Below are 10,884 nucleotides of genomic sequence, written 5' to 3' on the forward strand. Positions count from 1 at the left end.
TATAACCTATTGGATTTTTTTAAGGACCTCAAACTTTCAAACTTTTAAGAACTTTTCAAGTTCTTAAATTGAACTTGAAATTTGAACATTGATTCTCTTCAGTATTCTAACAGTATAAAAGCACGGTGAGATTTCACCAAAATCATCACAGGTCACAGAGTTACACATTTTAAATTTGAATCACTGTGCTAACTTCTCTGACTCTAACAACCCAATAATTAAAAACTTTGCAAGTAGACTTACTTTCTGATCCACCATCTCTGGTGGAACTGCCACCAAGATGTAGATTTTCACAGAAACTCTTAGGGTGAAGACCATCACTCTCGAGGTGGAACCCTTGGGTACAATAGGAAATGTTAAAGGCCAAGATTCAAGATAAGGAAGGAATGCCTCCTGATTAGCAGAGACTGATCCTTGCTGGCAAGCAATTGGAAAATGGACATATTTCGACTGACTACAACATTCAAAAGGAGTCCACTCTTCATCTAGTGTTGAGACTTTATAGTGGTGCTAAGAAAAGGAAGAAGTCTTATACCACTCCTGAGCAGAATAAGCATGAGAGAAAGAAGGCTAAGTTGGCTGTCCTGAAATACTAGAAGGTAGATAGGAATGGCAAAATTGGTCGCCTTCGTTGGGAGTGCCCTTCAGATGAATGTGGTGCTGGAGTTTTTGTGGCCAGCCACTTGGACAGACACTACTGTGGCAAATGTTGTCTGGCCTATTGCTTCAACAATAGGTGAACAAAAGGTGAACCTAAAGCAATCAACAAAGAAACAAGAAAACTTTGTGTATATAAAATTCGAATTCACAAATTCCACAACACAAAAATGCCTTTATTAGACTCTGCAGATTTGATTTTTTTTAAGCATTTCTAGACAATTCTAACTCCTTTCAGGGAGAAAACTTCCTCCTTGCTTGTCAATCTGACCGAGATTTGGGAAGCAACACTAGTGGATGGGATCTGCTGAAGATGAGTTTTAGTCACTATATATATATATAGTGACTTAGAGTTTTTTTCTGGAGATCCTAGGTGGCAGCCCTCATGTGACTGGTGATCACACTGCTGTGGTGACAACATGGAGACTTGGAGCCCACAGCCTGGTACACTGTCGTGTCCCAGGGGGCTGTGCATCCCAGCCACCCGATCTAGGCACCACAGGGTAGTAAGTATGTGGGGTTATAATTTTTCAAAATTATATATATATATTTTAAATATTTAAAAAATAGTTTAAGACATATGGAAGTGATACTGTGATTTTAAACCAGAGCTCTTTAACATGCATATGAAGGCCTGGGGATTGAGATGGGGGTAGGGGCAGGATGCTAAGACTCTCTCACCTGGTAAATATGCCTTCTAGGAGAGGGTAATCACAATGGATATCCCCTTAGGGACAAAAGGCACTGATTCCCAAATAACCAGGGTATGAGAAGTAGTTCTCCATTTAGGTTTGGTGAAAGAGAGTCATAAGTTCATGAATTCACTGAAGAGTGGTCTGTATCAGTGAGGGTAAAGGTTAAATTGCTTTGACAAAGGGCCCCCAAATAGGATGGCTCATCAAAAATAGAGCTTCATTTGACTTTCACTTAAGAGCCCTATGGAAAATGGATGAGAGTGACCAAGAGCCTCTGCTGCACATGACCACTGTGTGACCCAGGAACCCCAATCCTGTTGCTCCAACATCCTTAAAGATGTTCTTAAACTGGGGTTCTTCGACCTCCAGGGAGTCCATGGATAGAGTTCAGAAGCTCCATACAGTTGAATAAGAAAAAATTACATCTCTGGTTTCTATTCAGCATTTTCTTCAATTCCAGTTATAGGCAGAAAACAATAGTACTATTAGCAGTACTTATGAATTTATCACCAGTACAAATAATAGATATTTTATGTCAATTTCAATCATCTTGAAATATTACTTGTATTCATCACTATTTTGAGATGATGGTAATTATTAGACCTGTTGCTACTTATTTGATACATCATTAAAGAAACATATGCTACTGGGGCACCTGGGTGGCTCAGTTGATTAAGTGTCTGACTTCGGCTCAGGTCATGGTCTCGCTGTTTGTGAGTTCGAGCCCTGCGTTGGGCTCTGTGAGCAGAGCCTGGAGCCTGCTTCAGATTCTGTGTCTCCCTCTCTCTCTAAGCCCTTCTCCCCAGCTCATGCTTTGTCTCTCTCTCAAAAATAAATAAACCCCAAAAATATTTTTTAAAGGAAACATATGCTACTATATACACCTTAGTTTTTTTAAAAACATTTATGATATTTTAATAGGGTAGTCCACTATGATTTCTTTATAATTTTTAAGAATTTTTTTTTAGGTAAACTCTATCCCCCACCCTCAAGATCAAGAGTTGCATGCTTCACCAACTGAGCCAGCCAGGTGCCCCATGAACTATATAATTTATTAATTTATTTGTATATTCTACCTTTTATATATACATAGTAAAGTAAGTAAAATAAACACAAATCTGAAGTGTATCAGTAAGTGAAATTATATGTTTTAATGGTATCAAAATATAGACTTTTTCATTTCCCTAGGTATTTCCTGTGTCCTTTTGTGGTGCCCCTCTTGCAAAGGTAATAATTATTTGGTAAAAGGCGAGAGATTTATGCGATCTGAAGAGAAACCAGAGTATGGTAACAATTATTTGGATCCCTGTATCATTAATTAGTGTTATTTGTTCTTGACATTCATATAAATGAAATCATGTAGTGTGTATACTTTTTCTAAGGATTTAGTTTTTTTAGAACAGTTTTAGGTTTATAACAAAATTAAGAAGGAGGTACAGAGATTTCCCATAGCCACCCTGTTCCCACACATGTGCAATCTCCCCCATTAACAGCTCTCCAGAATGGTACTTTTTTTTTTTTTTTTTACCATGAATGAACCTACATTGACATACCATAAGCACACAAAGTCCATTTTACTTCAGAGTTCACTTTTGGTGTTGTACAGTCTATAGATTTGGACAAATGCTTAAAATGCTATGGATCTATCATTATAATATCACAAAATATTTTCACTGCTCTAAAAATCCTCTATGCTCTGCCTATTCATCTCCCCTTGAGACCCTAGAGTATTTTTTGATTGAGATATAATTGGCATATAACGTTACATTAATTTCAGGTATACAACATAATGATTTCATACTTGTATATAATGCGAAATGATAACCACAAAGTCTAGTGAATGTGTATACACTTTTGTGTTGGCTTTTTTCACTCAAACTAATGTCTTGAGATTCATTCAAGTTTTTGTGCATATTGTTAATCCATTCTCTTTGTGTAATATTTCATTTTTACTAAAAGAAACAATTGCTTTATAGATTCTTCTGTTGATGGATATGAGTCACTTTTGACATAAATAAAACCACTAAGAATATATATATATATATATATATGAGTATATATGAGTTTACTATAAAAAATGAGTATATATTTACATATATATGTATGCTCATTTCTACTGGATATATATGTGTGGGTAGGGTTGCTGGGTTGCTGGGTCATGGGTAAACTTATATTTAGCTTTTAGTGGATATTGTCAAACTATTTTTCAAAGTGGTTGAATGAGATTATACTCCTACTAGCAAGCAATGTGTAAGAGTTGCAGCTGCCCTATGGTCTCACAGATATAAGGGATTATCTGTCATTTAAGCTTAAGGCATTCCTGTGGGCGTTTTGTGGTGTATTTTATTTTATGCACTTCATTCTATGAGGAGGCATCCCTAGGTGTCACCAAACTCTAAGGTGCACATTGCACAAAAGGTCCTAAAAATCCTGTATTAGATCACGATCATGGTCCAACTATGAGCTGGTCAAATGCCTGGTCAAAACTGGACACTTTTGTTTTCCAACTCCAGGGAAGGACAAAAAGCAGAAGTTCAGGATGAGCAATTTCCTTTCAAGCAATGAGGAAGTTGCTATTTGCTGAGTCACTTACTAACTTAGTCACTTGGCCCCACCTAGCCTCCTGGGTATCTGGGAAATGTAGTCTCTAGCTGGGCAGCCCTGTGCTCAGTCTAAACTCTATTAATATGGAAGACAGGGTGATGGATTACTAGCAACCTTCACTGCAAGATACTATTGACTATCTTGGTGAATTTTTTGGTGGGGCAGATTTTCACAGCAGTATAAATGAACCCCCACCCAAGGGTGAGGAACTGTTGAATCACCTACTTGCCCTGTCCTGACTTTCCATAACATATTGCCAGGGCCTGGGGCAGTGTCTCCAAGGGAAGTCTGCCACTGATTTCAGGTTCTCATGCTGAACTTGCCCCTCAGGCAAATGGGTAGATTGACCAGGCCCACAGGGTTCTTGACATATAAGACAATATATCTGAGATGTGTCAGTAAGTACCTGCATGACCCATGGGTGAGTAGGACAGTTTTATTCAGGTCTTGGGGAAGAATTGCTGACAGCATTGGTACACGATGGCCTAAGTCATGCCTTTGTCAAATACCTTACATGGTACTTCACTCTGCAACAGCATTGCTAAAAATGTGTTGAAACCTTTCCAGGATGTTGTCATAGTGTCCTGACCAAACCCTCTTGGGTCATCCATGAATGTGGTTACCTACCTCTCAGATTGGGTGCCGTGACTACCCAAAGACAACTGTGGACCTCAGAGTCAACTGTCCTGATTCCATGCTACACACACTTAAACGGCAGTTCAGAGGGGGCAAATCATGAGGTGGGAAGATGTAAGAACACGTCTATGAATGGAAATGCCTAAATAGCAGCAAAACTACATGGTTGTGTTACTCAGGGCTTCAGGAAGTGCATGTTGGCCTGCCAACCAATGCCAACTTGATGGAAGGGGCTTTGCCATGTAATTGAAGGCCATCATTGAACCCAATAATCTTTTCTCATAGTAAACTCACACATGCCAGCAGTTGGGATGGAGCTTTGAGTCCATAAGAAAACCCAAGGAAGGCAATGATAAAGAGATTAAATCTTTCAGTGTGAACTATATGTAATTTAAAGTAGATCTACTTGGAAACAACGAAAGAAAAGCAAAAATCCAAACTATACCTGGGAAGTGGAGAATCAGCCCAAACCCCTTCCCTCCCCACTCTGTGCAATCTTGGGTTCCCGTGTTGGTACCTCCCCTCTATTTAGCAGATATAGGCAGAGATGAGACTAGTTCTGATTTATAACTCAAGGAGGAGGCTGGGAAAATCTCTTAGATGCCACAGAAGGTTTGGGATCTACTGACATCTGGGGGCAAAGGAGTAGGAATATGGTGCTGCCAAGAAAGGGGGTGGTGGGAATTTGGGGGGAAGAAAAGAAATTAAATTTTTTTTAAGTTTTTTTTTTAAATGTTTTTTTATTTATTTTTGAGAGACAGAGACGGCACGAGCAGGGGAGGGTCAGAGAGAGAGAAGGAGATACAGAATCCAAAGCAGGCTCCAGGCTCTGAGCTAGCTGTCAGCACAGAGCCCGACGCAGGGCTCGAACCCACAAACCGTGAGATCATGACCTGAGCCGAAGCCGGACGCTTAACCACTGAGCCACCCAGGCGCCCCAGAAAAGAAATTAAAAAGACAGCATTGGGAAGAAAGCGTGTCTATCCAATGAATTTCTATGAAGGGAAGTTTGGGCGGTGAGTCGGGGCTCTCTAGTATGACATAAAGGGATGTGTTGGTGAAAATAGACAGTCTGAATTGTTGACTTTATCACCCTCTCCCTAAAGCCTCCAAACTCTGTACCATGTGGGTTTTACTGCTGGAGACCCTGAGTTGTTTGAGTCTTGTGTGAAGTGTATGAATGCCCCGGACATCCCTCCACCCAACTCCCCACAGCCCAGGAGGACTGAGGGCACGCTCTTCGGGTTGCACAAGTGTACGCAGTTCATCAAGGGGGCTTTGTGGAACACCCAGCTCTCTGAATATCATGGCCCCTTGTTTGGCTACTGGGGTTGTTTAGATTGTACCTAAGTTTTGAAAGTGATTTCAGATTTGTTCCGAAATTCTAGTTTGGGAAATGTTATAAATAGGTTTCTCATGAAAACTTATGAAGAAAAAAACACACAAGTGAAAACATACCCATTGGCAAAGGCTCTGCTGACAGATCTGAATTAAAACTTCTTGGTTGGCACAAAATACACTAGGATCTTTTGAAAGAAGCCTCATGCCTGCTTGGCAAAACATGAATGTGCTGACTCTGTATGAAAAAGGCATATTATCCTCACTTGGCAATACACACAAAAAGTGTGTTTACTGGACAATAAAATTCTGACCTTAACTTAATTCTCTTTTTTCCATCATTTGCAATATTTGGTTTAATTAAGAAGTGAAATTGCGAATGTTTTTTTTGCAGTTTGACAATAAACATCTGTATTGAATGTAAAGTTCCATTTGGTATTTGGGGGCAAAGTTACCAGTTCACTAATATATATGTAAGTTTCTTGGAAAGTAAAAGAGGGCCAGTGTTGGGATCCAACTTTTACTTTTTTTTTTTTTTTTTTGCTTTTTTCTGTTAAAAAAAAAAAAGTATTTTAGAGAAAGTTCAGGAGCCGGAGAGGGGCAGAGAGAGAATCCTAAAGCAGGCTCCACAGTCAGCATGGAGCCCAATGCAGGCCTCCACATGGGGTTTGACCCCACGACCCTGGGATCATGATCTGAGTTGAAATTGAGAGTCAGACGCTCATTTGAGGCACCCAGGTACCTAGGGATCTTAAACATGGTAATGTGCTTGGCCGTGCTGAAGCAGGGCAGAGAGGGGCCATTGGCCAGGATGCTTCATCAACAGGACAAGAACCCTTGAAAAATCCATGCATAGAGAGGAGTTTGTTGATAGCATTGACAATCATTTCCAAGCAGTATTTTATTAGCACTCTTCTTACAGCTGAAAATATGGTAAGAACACAGCCTTCATCTAAGATATAATGATGGCATCACAAATGAAGGGAGAGAGGCATAGTCAACAAATGGCATTTACTTGTTTACTTTAAATCCTTCATTAACACTAAGTTCATTAGAAATAGAAACTAAGAATAAAATGGTAACCATAGGTAAACCGAAGAAAACATAACTGAGTAGTAATCAAAGTTCAGGTGTGTGAATGTTAGAAAATCTTTTAAGTTTAGAAGAAATCACATAGCAAAAAAGATAGATGTGCATGCAAATTTTGAAATTCAGTATCTGCAAACAATAAAAAAAATGGTGAAAAAAGAAAAGGTTGGAAAATATCACAAGTCAACGAGAAACAAGTGATTAATTGTTGCCTTTGATCAGATTCCCTGGCAACTGGCTCAGATGAAACTTTTGTCTACAAGTATTTTTGGCTTTACATGTCTGTCAACAGATGAATGGATCAAGAAAATGTGATTTATTTATACAGCAGAATGTTTATTACCCAGCCTTAAAAATGAAGGAAGTCCCGTCAATTTGTGACGTGATGAACCCAGGGGGCATTATGCAAAATGAAATAAGACAGGCAGAGAAACACAGATAATGCAAGGTTATCACTTACATATGGAATCTATAAAAAACGTCAGACTCCTAGAAACAGACAATAGAACAGTGACTGCCAGGGGCTGGGGGTGGGAGAAATTGGGAGGGGCTCATAAAAGGTTATAAACTTTCAGATAAAAGCGAAATGAGATCTGAGAATCTACCATATGACTAGGTGACTGTAGCTGATAACAGCGTATCATAATTGAAATTTGTTAACAGAATAGAACTTAAAAGTTCTTACCCCTTCCCCCCAAAAAAGGAGAATCTTTTCACAATGTATACATATATCATATCATCACATTCACACTTTAAATATCTTACAATTTTATTGGCCAATTATACTTCAGTAAAGCTGAAAGAACAAAAAGTTTATTGGAGAGAGTTCTAGAAAAAGCACCCTCCAGAGAGGAAGGGCAGCAGGGCTGGGTGGAGGGAGAAGCTGAGCAGTGATGTAGCCACAGCTAAGGCTTCAGATTACCCTGCAGAATTGTCTCGGATTGAGTCAAGGGGGCTGGTGTCCACTGGACTCCTCTATAGGTGCCCCCAGAGAAGGGCGCCTAACCACGGGCAAGGCGTTCCCTTCCTTGAAGACAATTACCAGACAGGGAAGCAGTTTTGAAACGTCCACAGATAGACTGCCTGGCAATGGGGTAATGAAAGCCCTCACTTTCCAAGGGGTTCTAAGTGGTAACTGTGAAAGTTACATGAAAAGAAATCTCATTTAATGGGGTGCCTGGGTGGCTCAGTCAGTTCAGCTCAGGTCATGATCTCACGGTTGGTGGATTAACCCCGCATCAGGCTCTGTGCTGACAGCTCAGAGCCTGGACCCTGCTCCGGATTCTGTGTCTTCTCTCTGACTCTCCCTTGCTCATGCTCACGCTCATGCTCATGCTCATGCTCATGCTCATGCTCATGCTCTGTCTCTCTCTCTCTCTCTCTCTCTTGATAATAAATAAACATTAAAAATAATTTTTTAAAGGAAATCTCATTTAAAATGGAATCTGGAGACCAGAAGGGGGAGCTCTCAAGCCCTACCACTCCTTGTCAATTGCAGACCCAAACAGGAAGTGCTGTACCCGGCAGGTCAAAACTGCTTTGCTACCTCAGTTCCTGGGAGAAGGGTTTTCCCCTCCTCCCCACAACAGCCCAGCCAATGAGAGACTGTCACAGCTCAGCCTTGGAAAAGCTGCTACACTTTGAATTCCTAGTTTAGACCAGTGGACTTTTGCTTTTAGCAACCCCTCCCAATTGCCTCTCTTTCCTCTACAAAAGATCATTCCTTTCCTTTGTTCTCTGGACTTGCCTGTGGTTTCACTGTTTCTTTTGAGTTCTGAGCTGCAATTCTCTGCTATTCCTGAATATCTCATTTTTGGCTGGCAAAATGACTGGTAGTTTTATTTTTAAGGTTAACACACCCATTATATTCACTACAAAGAGCCAAACACTATAAAAACTCACAGCAAAAATAGGAGAAACAATTATTCTAATATATAAATAAACAAAGGACATGACTAAACAATCCACAATTTGTGAATGGGAAAATGTCCAACATCACGAGTAATCAAAGAAACACAAGTCAAACAAAAGAATAGAACAATTTTTGCCAGTTAAAATATACACAATATAATAGCTAGTTTTAGAGGAACTGTGGTGTTATCCATGTACATTACTGATGAGGAGTGTAAATTGTTACATCCTCTTTGGAAAGCAGCTAGGCATTCTGTATCAATCGCTAAAAATGCCCCTATTTCTTTGACCCAATAATTTCCACCAAAATTTGAAAAGACTATATGCATGAAGATATTTATTACATTACTTATAAAGGTGAGAAAAATTATATAACCTTAAATGTTCAATGATCAAGAATTTAAGTAAATATAATTATGAAGCTATGTAGTTATAGAGAAAATATTTTAAACACATTATTTTAACAGATTGTGAAATTCTATATAGACATGATTACAATTATAACAGATTTTTTTTTTTTTTGCAAGAGAGAGCAAGCGTGCATGAACAGGGGAGGGGTTGAGGGAGAGGTAGAGAGAGAAACTTAAGCAAGCTCCTCAGGATCATGAGATCATGACCTGACCCGAAATCAAGAGTCAGACACTTAGCCGACTGAGCCACCGAGGCGCCCCACAACTATAACAGATTCTAAAAAAAGAAACTAGGAAGAAGTAGGAATGTAACCAAAGAATTTTAAAATTCAAGGGAAGAATAAATAGATGTAAATAGTAATGATAGTTTTGAAAACTTGGCAGAACTACTCTAAAACATTTATGAAGTGTTCCGGTGATTTATAACTAGATAATAAACCACTCCAAACTCAGTAGCATAAATAACAATAATCATTTTATTATCACCTCTCATGAACCTGGGCCTTGACTGGGCTCAGCTAGGTGGTTCTTACTTGGGAGTGCACATGGCTAATATCTGAAGAATTGCTCCCAGCCAGACCTGGTAGGTTCTTGGGCTGGGAAAACTCAAATTGCTGAGGCTGGAATGATAGGGCTCCTGGTCATCTCTCTCTTCTAAGTGCTCTCTCTAACATGGTGGACTTGCAGTGGTAAGTCCTTCTGAGGGCTAAGGACTCCCAAAGCCAGTGTCAACCAGGGCTATTTTCATTGCATAATATTCCTTGAGGAAATTATAAGAGTTTACCCAGTTTCAAGGAGCGGTCACAGAGCTTACACCTTCTAATGGAGGAATGCTAAGATTCTAGAAGACCCATGAGATGGGAAGTATTATGTCAGCCATTTTTTGAAAAATGCAATCTGTCACACAAAACTGCAATAATCAGATAGGTTTATAGCAATGTGAAATATAAAGCTGACCTGAACAGATACTACACTTGATCTTAGCTAAAAGGCCGAGAAGCGATATAGCAATGTGAAATAAAACACTTTCATCAATGACACAAAACAGAAAGTCAAACAACTGGATTTGTTATATTTAAATTTTAATATATGATTAAATAATCATCTAAACTTAGTGGGAATGAAAAATTATTCAGTTACTTATGTTGCAACAACAGATGAATTAAAGAATTAAATGTGAAAAAAAAACCTGATAAAATATCAAAATAGTGAGGGGGTGGGACACTTTAGAAGTGTAAACTTGTAAGAGAAATCCCAAAGGAAGAGATTTTGAAATGACTAAATAATTAAGATAAACCTCTAAGTTAAAAAAAAATCTCATTTTGGGGCACCTGGGTGGCTCAGCCAGTTAAACGTCTGACTTCGGCTCAGATCATGCATCGGGCTCTGTGCTGACAGCTCAGAGCCTTGAGCCTGCTTCAGGTTCTGTCTCCGTCTCTCTGCCCTTCCCCTACTCATGCTCTTTCTCATTCTCAAATATTAAATAAAGCCCCCCCCCAAAAGTTTTAATCCAACTTTCCAAATAGAAAAAGAAATAAATCGGG

The 10,884-nt window shown here is 39.3% G+C and overlaps 1 non-coding gene and 1 pseudogene across 1 annotated transcript; one reads left to right on the top strand and one right to left on the bottom strand.

The window, feature by feature from the left end:
- The first annotated feature begins 280 nt into the window (after positions 1 to 280).
- On the top strand, positions 281 to 740 carry LOC115277447 (annotated as a pseudogene).
- A 9,405-nt stretch (positions 741 to 10,145) lies between these two features.
- LOC115278600 lies at positions 10,146 to 10,344 on the bottom strand. The gene has a single exon (XR_003903000.1). It is a non-coding gene; the product is annotated as a U2 spliceosomal RNA (small nuclear RNA).
- Between the last annotated feature and the right edge of the window lie 540 nt (positions 10,345 to 10,884).

This window comes from Suricata suricatta, chromosome 14 (assembly GCF_006229205.1).
Source record: "Suricata suricatta isolate VVHF042 chromosome 14, meerkat_22Aug2017_6uvM2_HiC, whole genome shotgun sequence".
NCBI classification, from domain to species: domain Eukaryota; kingdom Metazoa; phylum Chordata; class Mammalia; order Carnivora; family Herpestidae; genus Suricata; species Suricata suricatta.